Below are 16,348 nucleotides of genomic sequence, written 5' to 3' on the forward strand. Positions count from 1 at the left end.
GACTTAAAAATTAGCTAGCCTCACCACCTGATGATGACAGCCCTCCGAACACTTCCAAGTATACAGTGTTAGCGCCACGCAAGAGTGTAGGTGCACTGCTTACAACATGGACTCCAGTTCCAAGGTGGACCGCATTGTTAAGACATGAGGAATGGACCTGCAAATATGGAGGATGAGATGGATGTAAAGGCACATATCAATACACCATGCAGTGTACAATACAACAACAATATGCACTATGAATGTATATGCAGTATTGACTACAGACTGCCCACAAAGCTCATGGGAGTCCAATGTCACCATGTACGTCAATGTCACTTGGGCACACCCTTTGCAAGCCCATGGAAATGGGAAGCAGGAGGGGTGTGTGTGACAAAAACCCAAGCATCTGAACCAAATCCATGACAAGCCTGCATGTGCCCAGCCACAATGCAGCATATGCCCACGGGAGCCACACAAGGCAACACACTGTCCCAAAAAAAAATAAAAATAAAATAAAATAAATGGTCATTAATGGGCCCGGGGGGTGGGGGAGGCCACCCAGGAGGTCTGAGGACAGGGTGCACACCAAAACCCACCTGTGTGGATCTTGCGGAAAAAAAACACCTCCATGGGCTCATGGCCTACACGGCTACCCTATTGTGGGAGTATCACTGCTGTCGCTATCCTCACCCTCTGCAGCTGCATCAGGAGGTGGTGGCACTATGGGAGGCAGCCCACGCAAAGCCCTAGTCTGTTCCTCCATGGCTGCAAGCATGCGGGTGTGGTAGGTCTCATTCTGGAGGATAAATGTGCGGAGGTCCCCATGCAACAACTCACGGGATGCCCGGACCTCCGCCCTAGTTGCCTGCATCTCAGCTGAGAGCGTACGGGTGAGACGCTCCAGCTGCTGTTCTGTCCTTCGGTTTGTTGAAGCCTCAAGCTCAACAAGAGTCGTCCTGAGGTGAAGGAGTTCCAACCTCAAGGCTTCCCTGTGGCCCTGGGACTCTATGGAGATGGCTTCCTGCAGAGTCGCCAGTGCCGCCCGCCTGTCCCTGTCGGACGCTAACATGTCCTCCCTGTGTGACTGGCAGATGGAGTCGGTGCCTGCTGTAGTCGCTCCATCAGCCTTTCGGGGGGGGACAATGGAAGTGGCCACCCTATCCATGGCCTGAGCCATCATCTCTGATGATGCTGCCTGTTGGGTTGCCATACCGTCAATGGATTGCTCCCATGCGGTATTGGCAGGTGGTGTACGGCCACCACGTCGGCAGGAACCACACCTGTCTGGGGCAAGGCGAACTGCGCCTTGCTGTGCCGGCACTGCCTGAGGCTGCAGGACTGCATTCCCCCTCTGATCCGCTGGCCCAGGAACAGGATCAGATGACGCAGAGTGTGACCCTGCATCCGTAACCACCAAAGGCGTACCTGCCAACACTGACATCCCCATTGAGGGTTCTAACCCTGGTGCAGGTGGGGCGGACAGAACAAAATCCCTCCCAGGAACACTCACCTGCGACGGCACGTAGGTCTCATCATCCAAATCGACACCTGAATACAGCTCGAGGGAGGTGCAGCCAGAGACACCCCTTGAGAGCACGACCTGCAGCAGTTGTGGGTTCTCAACCACCACCACACCACGTCCCTCACTGGTTGTCGGTCAGCCCTCAGACCCCTCCTGGGTCTTCACCATCTCCACAACCCCAATAGTATCAAGTGCGTCTTCCCCTGCAAAGACATAAAAGAAAACAAATGGAAACAGGCATTAGCACTATGGCACACAATTAGGGCTGAGAGGCTACAGAAACAGTACTTGATTGACACATGTCCCACATGACTTAAACACTCCCATGCATGCACCGTCACTGCGTGTGATGGGGAGGCAGATGGCACACATTGATGACACCAAGATGGAAGATGAACACATTTGCTGCATGCTGCCTAGCAGTGGCATCACACATTGGCCAGTGATTGGCAGGTCAAATACACATGCCATCACACAGATGGCATGTACCCTAGCCATGAAGTGAAGAGGGAGAGGAGGTCACCAATTGTTCATTCAGTCCAGTTTGCTCATATAATTGATTATTTTCAAATGTTTAACCTGCAGCTGCCAGTGAAAAATGGTCCTATAGCACAGGGACATGTCTAAACTAATCATGTCCAGAAAACTGAGCCAGTCCACTGTACCATAGCCATGTCAGACATGTGACAATAGGACTGAGAAATCCCGAGTAAAAGTGGTGGTATGCAAACAATCTGCCTGAATAAACAGAGGTAAATAAGCAACAGTGTTGCGGCAAGATGACACTCCAAGGGCAACTGGCGTGGTGTTGGGCTGGATGTCTAATGTTGGCCGAAGGGATGCTGCTATACCCAAATGCTGGTGCCAAGAATGTATAGGAAGAGGCACATGGGTGACCCAAACCACTCAGGCAAACACACCCTCCCCTGGCACCCAAACAGAAGCCCTTCCAGACACACCATGCACATGGAAGACACACACATGCATGTGCACTCACCGGACAATGCCTCGTAATCTGCCAGTTCTCCCACGCCTTGGATCTGTTCTTCCGTGACGTAGGTCCCAGCAACCTGCTCATGTGGAGTGAGTTCTATGTCGTCTGCTGGAGACCCACCTGCAGTCACTAGAGTTGCGGCATGACTTGAGGCCAGCTTATTCTTTGCCCTGCGCTTCAGGTCATTCCAGCGCTTGTAGCATTCATTAGCTGTGCGCCTCACGATTCCAAGGGCACTTATGATGTCCGCAATGGTCTGCCAGTGTGCTTGACGTTGTGCAGGTGTGGTCTTGGATCCTGCAACAATCACCATTTCGCTGTCATGTGCGGACACATACTCTACAAGTGCATTCAGTTCGGCCTCATTGAAGCTGGACTTCCTTGACAGTCCGGACTGTGTAGCCGTGTCTGGGGCATCAGCCTCTACTGGACGAGCACTCTTCCTCTTCCGCTTGGAAGGTGGTGGGGATCCTGAGTGTCCTACACCGCTCTGGACACTAGGGGCAGGAGCGTGGGATTGCACACTCAGCATGGGAGTTGGTGCAGGCATTAGCTCAAGTGTGATGGTGTCAGGGGGAATGTCAGCATGATGGACTTGGACCGACACTGTCCTGGATGGGTGTGTGAGAGGTGGGGTGGATGGAGCCGCAGCTGCCCCTGCAGCCTCCCCAGCCTGCCTACGCGGGGCAGCAGATGACCTAGCTGCCCCTGATACACGTGGCCTGATGACCCCAACATTCACCGGCGCACGTGGCCTAGACCTGCTGACCTGGAAGTCAGCCATAGAGTCACCCTGTGCCAGGTCTGGTTCCACAGTAGGCTGGTCCAACAAGGGCTGAGCATGGATGGTGTCAGCCACGGTAACCTCAACCAGGGGGGGAGGGAGGCATGGGTGTCCCTGACTGCTCCTCCACACATGGGGGGCTAGGGGCACCCTGCAAGTCATGGCCACGTCCCCTACTGGATCCACCACAGCCACCACTTGGGGCTCGGCCACCGTTGCCACCCTTACGGCTTGGTCGCCTCCCAGCCATGGCACTGATGTTATTGTGCGTATGGGAGTCAAAGTGAACTATTGTCCTGGGCAATTGGGGGTCAAGGGGGTTGGGTACCAGATGGTAATCGTACCCTAGTGCTCTAGCAAGGCTGTATGTCACCCATGGGGAAAGATGACGGGTCACGCAATGCACAGGCACCCCAAAAAAGCGAAGTAAGGTGCATGCAACCCCTCCTAGACAACGTGCGTGGAAAAATAAACCTGCACTACGCTGTGGCACCCAGAAACACAAGAATGAACGCATGCGTGTCACACGCAGCCTAGAATGACCTCTGAAGGGGTACGCGACACACGGGGCAAGCACAGATGTTAAATACGTGCGCGACTCACCGTCTGCCAGGAACAAAAGTGTGAAAAATATGCACGTGTGCGCGTTGGCAACACCCCCGCCAAAAGAAGAATTGTACGCTGTCTGAGGAGACAGGACAACAGTAGAAGGGAACGCTGTTTGAGGAAACAGGCCCAAGAAAAAGAGGAAAAGAGAAAAAGCTGTCAGAGGTAACAGGGAGTACGAACTGGAAACGCTGTGAAGTAAATTGCATGTAAACAGACAAGAAGTACAGAATTCACCCACTCGCTCTCCACGAAAAGCACGTACAAGGAAATGGCGTTCTACACGTATCTTTTATACCAACGTCACAGACGCGCATACGCGATGAGGACATTTCCACCAATTACGCGCTTTGACACTCGGACTTGTATCTCTTCATTTTTACACGCGCCATTCTTTACGGCCATGCGCGTGACGTCACAGCTGCGCATGGTGGCCTTTGGGCCAATGAAATCGCATATGCGAGCACACGTGGTAAAACTGCACGTCCGAGTGTCATCGCGTGTAATCGGAGGGAAGTGAGCATACACGCGATTGGCCTGGGTACGTGTATTTCTGGGGTGCGCAGGAAGTTCCACACGCAATTGGTGGAAATCCATGTGTGCTCTGTCATCACGTGTAATGAGGAAAACACCCGCGCGCGTCACAGCATAGACGTGCTTACGCGCTAAGGGCCTTTGGTCCAATGAAATCGCATATGCGTGCTGACGCGCATACATGCTAAGGGCCTTTCCTCGATTCAAACGCAGACGTGCAGGATTTTCACGTGCCAAATCACTCCGTATCAAGCTGGCCACGCGTACGCACACGGAAGACCACGCTCCTGCCCAGAAGGCCGAATTACTGTCCCCCAGAGCCCCGAGCACGCTCCCACCTGCCATCTGCTGCTGCCTGACTGCCTGCTGCCCACGTGCCCTGCCATTTGCTGCCTGCACATCAGCCAGGGGTGCTGTTCATGTGACCACCCCTGCTGGAACCGAAGACTCCCGACTGGGATTCCATCGCTCCACAGCCCAGCCCCAGGACCCAGTTGCCCACCCACTCCTGCCTCTGGGGTTGTCATGTCAGGCACTGCAACATCTGGCACCACTGACAACCCCCGGCCAGAGAGGCAGAGGGGCACCAGCTCCAGTGCCAGGGAAGTTGGTGTCCTGGTGGAGCAAGTCCTGGGGCAGTATGATGCCCTCTACGGAAGTGTGCGCGCCGACAAGGAAGGACGGACTCGGATCTGGAAGGACATTGTGACTGCCATCAACGTGGAGGGGGTGGCAGTCCGCGACTTCCAACATGTCAAGAAGCGCTGGGAGGACTTCAGGTCCAGGACCCTGAACAAGGCCCGGCACCTCTTGAAGGCAGCGGATGCTAAGGGGCACCGGGGCCACTTGTCCGAAGATCAGATGAGGGTCCTGGAACGCATATCCCCAGCGCTCCACGTCCAGGTCCTTGAGAGGCAGACCCGCCTGGAGTCGAGCGGTAAGTGTACATGCATCATGATTGTAAGCTGTGCGTGTGGTGATGTGCCAGTAGTGTGCTGGTTGCACATCTGTTTGTATGGGGCCGAGTATGGGTGGGGGTTTACAGGGCTGTGAGGCTAACACATGCGAGGGCTGTCATGTGTGAGACATGGCTGGTGCTTGTGTGTGTAGGCTTGCATGCCAAATACAGTTGTGTGGGCACACATGTTTGGATGAATGTGTATGTAAGTGGGCATGTTCATGATGTCACGCATGTATGTTGTTTTCAGCTGCATGTATCAGCACTGTGTACATGTGCATGTGTGTGTATTTGACAAGGGTGCAACATCGATGCAACATAGATGAATGTGACAGCGGGATGTGGAAGCCTGATTGGCAGATGTGACATGGATGCCCATCGGAACACAACGACAGTTGGCTGAGGTGTACACATGCATGCAAGTGTGGTGGTGTGCGTGCATGTGTAGTGCACTCCCTGTGTTGCATGTGATGTCTGGCTCACCTTTGCCTGCTCATGCTGTTGTATGTTTATGGATGGTGCTGGCAGTTGGGATGTGGCTGTGGTATGGCTCATGTGTGCAAGTTGAAATGACATGTGTGTTGCCGATTGTGATGCCATGTCTGAGGTTTGCCAATGCCACTCATGTGCAACTGTCATGTGTGTATGTGTCCATTGTACAGTGCCCTGATGCCTGTGTTTAATTTCTTCCTGTCTGCAGCGTCAACTGATGAAGAGGGCGGAGAAGGTGCTGTGGAGCACAGCCGCGGGGATCGCACCGCCAGCCGGAGATGCAAGGCCCGGCTCCCCTCCCAGGTTGTGATCTCGTCGGGGAGTGAGGAGTCTGGTGCCGTGTCCCAGGCTGCAGCTGCCGGGGGGAGGTCCAAGAGCCGGACGTCGGAGTTGGACTCCTCGGCATAAGAAGGGGCAACTGGGACCCCACAGGGCCCAATGGGGGAAGATGGCACAGAGTCATCCAGGTTGGTGGAGGGTTTGGTGGAGGAGGAGGTCGTGCAAGCAACAGAGACGGGGTCTGGAGGTGGGGATTCCACTGGTGCTAGTGGTGCAGTGCAGGACCAGGGACAAGAGGCAGCACAGGTCGCCGTGGAGGTGCCTGTGTGCAATCCTATCCCTGATCCTGTCACTGCATCATCTTGCACCAGCAGGGATGCCTACGTCCAGACCCGTTTTCAGGCAGGGGATGAGCTCACGACAACTGGCCTTCCTCTGCCTGCGGACGTGGCTATCCGGGTCGAGCCTGTCCTGACTGGTGTGGCGTTGCGTCAACGGGCCATGCGAGGTGACCTGCAGTCTTTTCATGAGGAGACTGCACGTCATCTCGAATGGCTCGTTGACCGCGTCAGCCTACTGGGACAGGTCACCCAGGCCGGATTCCTCCATTTGATGGGGCTTGCTACGACCCCCTCCTCAACTGAACCCCCTATGTGCCAGTCGTCCTCCATGCCATATTCCCACCCATCAGTCACCTGGGTGCCCTGTGGAGCTGCCTCCGACGGTGCGGCCAGGCTGGTGGAGGAGGCATCCCTGCCACAGTCAGGAGTCGGACGTCCAGCCGGGGTGGCCACATCAACGACTGCACCCCAGCCAGCGGAGGAAGTGCAGGCAGCAGGGGGCAGTGCATGGGCAGAGGCGCAGCAGCAGCAAAGTGGTGGGAGCCATGATGGCTCAGGCCCTTCCACATCGGAGGGGCAGGCATCGGCCGGAGGGCAGGAGGACCCAGGACGGGAAGTGTCTTCCGTGTGGCAGCGGTTGGGCCACGCCATAGATGCGGAGCGGCAGCGGGCGGAAGAGGCACGACTCACGATGGTCAGGGCGGAGAACTCCATGCAGAGGGCCCTGAGGCGTGCTGAGTGCCTCGAGGCAATCCGCAGGGAGTTTGGGGGGAAAATGTGGACGGCCCTGCGGACCCTCGGGGCCATGGAGGAGGAGCGCCTCCGGGACATTGAGCAGGAGTTCGATGATGCCCTGGCCCGGAACATCCCGAAGTGAGCTATGGGACTAGCCAGCTGCCCTTGTAAATAGTTATATAGTTAGTGTTAGGTTTCCTTTGGTTTGGCTTTATTTTTGGACCTTTTGGACAATGGGCCAAATTTTTGTATATAGTTATTTTTTTTAGGTAGTGTTATTAGATAGGTTTCATTTCTTCGGTTGGGATCATGGACCCTGGATAGTTATCTGTACATAGTTGACTTTTGGGTTTTCAATTTTTATTATGATTTCGCCATGGAGCAATGGTTTTCGATTTTAATGTGTGACTTTGGACACCTTTCTTTTGCATTATGATTTGTGGTTTAGCATTTTTTCACGGGCCTGTTTTTTTTTTTACATTTCTATTATTGTTTGTTTATTTTTGATTCAATTTATGTTGCTTTTAATACATATTTTTCTTCAAAGTTCAATGTGTAGTATCATCTCATTGGTTTCATGCATATCATGATATGGGTTTTGACATTCACTGACACCCATTGGGTGTCTGTGAGGGACATGTGTTCATTTCAAAACTTGCAATTTCTAAGTGGGTGGATGCAATACTCGGGTGGGTGTTTGCCATTTGGAGGCTGACCATAAGGGCCAGGGATCTACATTGTGGTGACATGTTTGCTGGGAGACGTGAGTGGGGGCCTGGTGGAAGCTTCCCCTGGTGGCTGGGGGGTGGGGGTGATAGGGGACATGAGTGGGGGGCCTAGTGGAGGCTGCCCCTGGTGGCTGGGGGGTGGAGGTGCAGGGCGACATGAGTTGGACATGAGTGGGGGCCTGGTGGAGGCTGCCCCTGCAATGCTGGGGGTGGCGGTGGTGGTAGACATGAGTGGGGGCCTGGTGGAGGCTGCCCCTGGTGGCTGGGGGTGATGGGAGACATGAGTGGGGGCCTGGTGGAGGCTGCCCCTGCACTGCTGGGGGGTGGCGGTGGTGGAAGACATGAGTGGGGGCCTGGTGGAGGCTGACCCTGGTGGCTGGGGGGTGGGGGTGATGGGAGACATGAGTTGGAGCCTGGTGGAGGCTGCCCCTGCACTGCTGGGGGGTGGGGGTGATGGGAGACATGAGTGGGGGCCTGGTGGAGGCTGCCCCTGCACTGCTGGGGGGTGGCGGTGGTGGTAGACATGGGTGGGGGCCTGGTGGAGGCTGCCCCTGGTGGTGTGGGGGTGAAAGGGGACATGAGTGGGGGCCTGGTGGAGGCTGCCCCTGGTGGCTGGGGGGTGGAGGTGCAGGGAGACATGAGTTGGACATGAGTGGGGGCCTGGTGGAGGCTTCCCCTGGTGGCTGGGGGGTGGGGGTGTAGAGAGACATGAGTTGGACATGAGTGGGGGCCTGGTGGAGGCTGCCCCTGCACTGCTGGGGGGTGGGGGTAATAGGGGACATGAGTGGGGGCCTGGTGGAGGCTGCCCCAGGTGGCTGGGGGGTGTGGGTGATGGGAGACATGAGTGGGGGCCTGGTGGAGGCTGCCCCTGGTGGCTGGGGGGTGGGGGTGATAGGGGACATGAGTGGGGGCCTGGTGGAGGCTGCCCCTGGTGGCTGGGGGGTGGGGGTGATGGGAGACATGAGTGGGGGCCTGGTGGAGGCTGCCCCTGCACTGCTGGGGGGGTGGCGGTGATAGGGGACATGAATGGGGGCCTGGTGGAGGCTGCCCTTGGTGGCTGGGAGGTGGGGGTGATGGGAGACATGGGTGGGGGCCTGGTGGAGGCTTCCCCTGCACGGCTGGGGGGTGGCGGTGGTGGTAGACATGATTGGGGGCCTGGTGGAGGCTGCCCCTGGTGGCTGGGGGGCAGGGGTAATAGGGGTCCTGAGTGGGGGCCTGGTGGAGGCTGCCCCTGCACTGCTGGGGGGTGGTGGTGATAGGGGACATGAGTGGGGGTCTGGTGGAGGCTGCCCTGGTGGCTGGGGGGTGGAGGTGATGGGAGACATGGGTGGGGGCCTGGTGGAGGCTGCCCCTGCACTGCTGGGGGGTGGCGGTGGTGGTAGACATGAGCGGGGGCCTGGTGGAGGCTGCCCCTGGTGGCTGGGGGGTGGGGGTGATAGGGGACATGAGTGGGGGCCTGGTGGAGGCTGCCCCTGGTGGCTGGGGGGTGGGGGTGATGGGAGACATGAGTGGGGGCCTGGTGGAGGCTGCCCCTGCACTGCTGGGGGGTGGCGGTGATAGGGAACATGAGTGGGGGCCTGGTGGAGGCTGCCCCCGGTAGTTGGGGGGTGGGGGTGATAGGGGACATGAGTGGGGGCCTGGTGGAGGCATCCCCTGGTGGCTGGGGGGTGGAGGTGCAGGGAGACATGAGTTGGACATGAGTGGGGCCTGGTGGAGGCTGCCCCTGCACTGCTGGGGGGTGGGGGTGATGGGAGACATGGGTGGGGGCCTGGTGGAGGCTGCCCCTGGTGGCTGGGGGTGCAGGGGGACATGCGTTGGTGGGCAGTAGTGCAAGGTGACATGTGGGTTGGCTGGGGGGCATGGCCATGGTGGATGGGGTGCCTGCAGGACATGTGCAGGGTAGGCCCCTGCGGTGTGGGCCACCTGCAGGGGCCGTGGAGGGTGTAGAGGGAACACCTGGGAGGACCCACACATGCAATTCATGTGTGGTGCTCCCCGCGCACCCCTGTAATACACGTACCCTGATGGGATAGCGTGTGATACTTCCTGTGCACCCCTGAAATACACGTACCCTGCTGTTTTTGCGTGTGATACTTCCCGCGCACCCCTGAAATACACGTACCCTGCTGTTTTTGCGTGTGATGCTTCCCGCACACCCCTGGAATACACGTACCCTGATGGAATCGCGTGTGATACTTCCTGCGCACCCCTGAGATACACGTACCCTGCTGCTTTTGCATGTGATACTTCCTGTGCACCCCTGGAATACACGTACCCTGCTGTTTTTGCGTGTGATACTTCCTGCGCACCCCTGGAATATACGTACCCCGATGGAATTGCATGTGATACTTCCCGCGCACCCCTGAGATACACGTACCCTGCTGCTTTTGCATGTGATACTTCCCGCGCACCCCTGAAATACACGTACCCTGCTGCTTTTGCGTGTGATACTTCCAGCGCACCCCTGAAATACACGTACCCTGCTGCTTTTGCGTGTGATACTTCCCGCGCACCCCTGGAATACACATACCCTGCTGCTTATGCGTGTGTTACTTCCCACGCACCCCTGATGCACACGTACACATGACAATCGCGTGTGGAACTTCCGGCGAACCACTGAAATACACGTTCCCCGCTTGGCGTTTGCTGTTTGCCAGCCCTGTGAACTGGTCCAGGGTTGGCGCAGCCCTTTGCGATTATTTGGGGATTTTTAAGGCTTTTCCTTGCGTGAGGGCGTTCTTGGGGGCGTAACTGGCGCTGCTGCAGGGTCGCTGCACCACGCTGCGCCACGGCTGGTTTTGGATGCGAAAATCCATGAATACGCTGTGCGCGGAAATCGATTTTAGCGCACACGGCTGGCGCAGACATTCGCATGGGCACGCTGTGCGCCAGCCGCGTGCGCCACTTTTGTGCGAATTTCTATGAATTACCCTGCCAATCAGTGACTCACCCGTGAAGTGTGCCTGAAATAAATAAACATTTAATGTGTCTAGCAATTATTGTATCGAATTCCAGAAAGACACATTATTTGGCATTCCTATTCTTTCTTATTTAGGTTCAGTGCTGAAAGTATTAGACTTGTGGCCCTCATGTTCTTATTTTTCTTCTTTTTTTAAGGGGCCTGAACAAGAAAGCTAGCCACTCCAGAATTAAAGAGCCAATGGTGCTGGCCACAGCCCAGGAGCTTGAATTGCATTTTAGAGGTCGGAAGGGAGACCTTAGAGGTCGCACTTGAGACCTTTGGTGACCCCCAAATGACGTCCCTGGGTAGATCTATCATCGTACCTTCCTTCTTTGCCAGTAGGAAAGAGTAAAGGAAAAGCACGTACTTCTATACTTTTTTCCCATATGCTGATTGATGATACTTTTGTTTGTCGCATTTGGTACGTTTCTAGTGCATCATCTATGGTGTCTTTAGAGTATAATGGATGAATTGTATAATGGTCTAAAATATTGGATACTGTAGCAGGATCTACAAGTTCAAATTGACCAGTTTCTGGTGCCTCTGGTATTATTTTTAGATCTAATGGTAAATATACTACTTTGCCGTGAATGCTTTTCACCAATTCAGAGGGAGGTAATTTTGCTGTTTTTGGTTGAAGGCGTATTATTGCTTGGAATGGATATACTGTTTGAATTATGATGCTCTTATATACATTGAGTTGTTGCAGGGGTTTTGGTGGAGGGAATCATTCCAAATTATTGGTGATAGCACGTAAAGTTGTTTGATTGTTTCCCAGTTTTGTAGTGCAGTAATTGCAAAGTGTTAAAGTGTCAGTTATTTCATATTTGTTTTCTGCTATAAGGTAGAGAGCTAATTCAAACCATTTGGAATCTTCATTGTCTTCTATTTTGTATGTTATGTCTATAATTTTTGTGTTACTTTTATAAAAAGTTCTGCGACAACACATATGGTTTGGTACTTCAGCGGATGTACTTTTGAATTTTAGTATTTCTTTTTTGTATGTGTGTAGTAGAAGGTTTAGTATGTTTAAATAGGTACACACAGTCCCTATCTATATGATAACATCTTACTCCACTGATGGGGTTATCAAATTTGTATAAAAAAAATAAAGAGCAAGATGATACGTATTCTCTACTTACATCCTACCCCCTCAAATAGGACCCTCTGTAGGGTTTTCCAGCACCACTAGCCCTGAAAAAATGGACCACGTGCTATGATTGATTTGCAAAAATATATATGATTTATTCAAAATATTCCAACTGAATTTGAACATAAAACATTACCCTCACCGAACACAGTGCAGCTGACGCTAAAAAAACAGTTACTAAAACATAAGCCACAATTTTTACATATCCATACGACACAGAAGATATCACATAACAAAACACCAAAAGAAAAATCTCAATGTGTCATTAAAACAACAATCCCAACATGTTTCTGTTCTTCACAGCCCCGTTCGGGCGAACATTCTTCAGGGCATACATTTAAAACATCCACTATTCTCCTCAACACCGTGTTAAATGGGTAGTTTCTGGCACCCACAAGGGAAGAAAGGAAACCTCCGGGCCTTTAGTTGGTGAACCTTCAATGCACATCACAAAATGACAAATTTGCTAGTTTCTCGTCAATGAGAGACCGATACTTCAAGGGGCGTCACAGTCCGCCGGGGTATCGCCACACCTCCACAACTGTGGGGACCAGTACTGCAAAAAGCAATGCAGCAGTCAACGTGTCACAGGTGGAAAATCCACATGATCATACAGTTTGTGCACAAAGTAGTGGATTGTTGGCCAACGGACTGCTTTGCCGCCTGGGTTTTGGAAGTTGCTGGCAGAGTAAAAAAAACCTGTTTGTGTGCAGATTGACACAGTAATTAACTGTATGATCATGTGGATTTTCCACCTGTGACACGTTGACTGCTGCATTGCTTTTTGATTGTAAAGATGTATCTGGTGGTGTGTGATTGTGCATTGGGCAGCTACAATTAGTAGGGAAGGTGATTCTTCTATTTGTGTGTTACTATACTTCGGTTCAGATGACAGTAGAAAGTGAGTTAGTGGTGAGGATAAGCACTAATAGTAAATCAAATGGTATAAGATTAAAACTATTCTTTGTTTTGCAATACTAATATTCTAGGGGCTGTGTTATGTTATTTGTGCTCTGAAAAACGGAGATTTGTGTGCCATTCTGTGTGCTAATCCCTGTTTAATAAATGGTGATTTGTGGGTAGAATGGTACACAAATCTTTGTTTTTTTGGTGCACAAATTACATGAATCACCCGCACAGTGTGTTTGAGTAATGTATTTTAATAACAAGATGATAAATATAACAAGTAAAATTATAACAGTAACAGTGGAAGCAATTTAAAATTGAGAATCAGACCAAGAAAACAGTAAGTAGACCAATTAAACTGAAGGGAAGAAGGTGAGTAGTGCAGTAGAAGTGAGAGGGAAGGTTGGGGAAGAGGAGGAGGAGGGAAACGGATGGGGTTAAAGGTGAGAATGGGGGGAGAGGTAAGGGGAGGGAGATGATTGAGGAGATAAGGCAAGGGGGAGAGGGCAAAAAGGTGGGAGGGGTTTCATGTTGGGGAATGGAGAAGGAGAGATTTGAGGAAAGTGTAGAATGAGGAAAAGGTAGAAATAGAGCGGAGTGAGAGAGGTAAGGAGTTCCAGTGCAGGGGCGCTAGGAGATGAAAGGAGCAGAAATGGGGTGTGGCACAAGGGGAAGGAGGAACAGTGAGAAGAAAGTGGTCAGCAGAGTGAAGGGAGTGGGAGGGAGTGTAGAAAGAGAGGAGAGAGGAGAGATGAGAGATAAGCGGGAGCAAGACTGTGGATAGATTTAAAGGCTAGGCAGAGAAAGTAAGGTAGTATTGTACTTACTCTTTTTTGTGGAATGACAGGTTTCTTTGTAGTTGGTGTTTGTAGTTCAGATGTTGCTGTTTTCCAGGAATGTGGTCTTCACAGAAATTGTAAAAGAAAGAAGTTAGTAATTTGGTTTGTTTATAGCAGTGATGTTAATTGAGAGATGCATTTTTATGTCTTTCTAGTAGTATTCTTGTTTGATTTCTGAACATAGTGTATGCATGCAGTTTCATTTGACTATGTACAGCCTTTATATTTTATTTACAATATTTTAGTTCAACATGCTTTGCAAATGAGTAGAATATTAACTGTATGAAACTCACTTGGTTTTTTAAAGCTGTGTTATAGGATGTTAGGAGAAAGAAGAAATAATGATATATTTACTTTGCAATTTTTATAAGGTAAGTGGCAGAAACTGTACAGAAAATCATGGAATGCATGCATTTGTGAAGGTGTGGGTAATAAAGCAGAAGGATGTGATTTACAGGTATTGGTGTTATTGCAGCTGGGAGCTTTTCAATTATAGTGTCTATGTGTGTGAGTGTATGAAGATGCATGACCTTTTATTGGCTGTGTATAATTTTATAATACACTACAAAGTGTTTTTCCACAATTATATTGTTATTTCTCCTATCTTCTAATATTATAATTGTTTAGATAGGTGTGTGTGTAAAAAAAATAGATAGCAGACAGGTTTGGAAGTGACAAGTTGATTATATCAGATGGGAAAAAATGACAGTAAGTTAATTAAATGTATAGGTTATACAGTAAAGTGGTAGTTACTCTGTTTATATGCATTTATAAGAGTTGTACATGTACTGTGCAGAAAATATGCATACCTGTAGTTTGTATTCATGCATGTGGATATGCATGCAGCTGCAAGTAGAAATCTTGGAGACTTGTAGAGCAGTTTTTGTAGTAGGTGCTTTCCAATGATTTGAGACTTGTACTCAGAGTGATCAACAGTACATTTGAAGTGCTGAACTCTGATGATGGAGTTAGATGTAGAGGTCTTGATTGTGATTGGTGGATGGTTGTGTGACTGGTTCGCTGTATCCAATGAGGGAATGCACAGAGAGTGAAGTGGATATGGTAGAAGGGCTGTCCAAGTCACAATATTTCTGCGGACATGGCGGTAGTCCACGGACATTGCGTATTACATACAGGGATTTTGGGGTGGAGAGGCATGTAATGAGAGTGATCAGAGCAATTGATTGGTCAGTAAAGTTTAGTGGGTGTGTTGTGGAAGGAGAGAGTTTGTCAGAAAGTCTTTTTCCTAAGAGAAGAAGAGTTAGCTATGGCTGTGTGTTTCAGAAAACAGATTGTGTGGATTTTGAGAGACTCATGGATGCATTTGTTGGAAGTGCATGCACAACACTGTGGAGTAGCTGCAGATCTTGGTTTCCCTCAAGTGGAAGTGCACTGGCATGGAGTGCGTGGAATGAAGTGGCTAGACTTGCTACCTCTCTGTGCTAGTTTGGAGACAGAGATTCATCCAGACATAATTATAATTCATTGTGGAGCGAACAGTTTGGGACATGTGTCAGGAATTGTTTTGCAATTTGTGATGAAAAAAGGACTTGGGACGGTCATGGACATGTTTCCAAATTTCCAAGTAATATTTTCTTGTATTGCGCAGAGACAAATGTAGCTGCATTCTTCTTCATTTGGTCCACAGATGGAGAAAGCAAGGCGGAATGTTAAAAGGCTGTTTCTGCCTTTCTATGAGATGTTGGCATGCCCTCTTTTCACAATGAAAATATTATGTTTCGTAGCACATACATTTTTCGGATGGATCTTACTTATGCTGGTAATCAGATTTTTCTGAGAAATGTACAAAATGCATTGCATCCTTTTGTGGAATTACAGGCATCTTTTTTGCAGTAGTTGTTAAAGGGAGAAAAAGATCCCCTGCCGGTTGTAATAGAAAATAAGGGTGGAAAGAAATTGAAAAATCAATCACTCAAATGAAAAGCAAATGGCTCAAGATCCTTCTTAAGTAATATAAGAAAAACGCCGAGAAGGGAAATATCGCATTGTGCAAAAAATCAAGGAGAGAAATGTGTATTAGAGACATCTCTCCAGATCTTGACATTCTAGACAATGCTAGTATAATAAAGGCCAACAGAAAAGAGGATGATATCCTAGAAAATGACACTAGCGCTTGTTTGAGTGATCGTATTGAAATTATAGATAATAATAAGGAAGAAGATGATTGGGACAACATAAGTTTATCTGAATGGCAATACATTGAAAAGCAGGCGAGGGAGCTTTCATCAGAGAAAAATAGAGGCAGACCATTATGGAAGATCTGTAAGAAGAATACTGATGACAAGAAGAAGGAGAGAGAGACCCAAAGCAAAGCCAAGAAACAGATCCAAAAAACAGTCAATATAGATCAGGCAGGAACAAAAGAAAAGAGGAGTGAGGACACCTTTAGAACTATGGAAGAGAAAAGAACTCACACGATTGAGGCGAATGAGGAGACTAAACATCGGAAGGAAAAGAGGAAAGGTCAACAAGATAATGGCCCTCATTCCGAGTCCGGCGCTAATGGAAAAACGAT

This window comes from Ambystoma mexicanum, chromosome 2p, assembly GCF_040938575.1.
Source record: "Ambystoma mexicanum isolate Mex_15411 chromosome 2p, UKY_AmexF1_1, whole genome shotgun sequence".
Classification (NCBI taxonomy): domain Eukaryota; kingdom Metazoa; phylum Chordata; class Amphibia; order Caudata; family Ambystomatidae; genus Ambystoma; species Ambystoma mexicanum.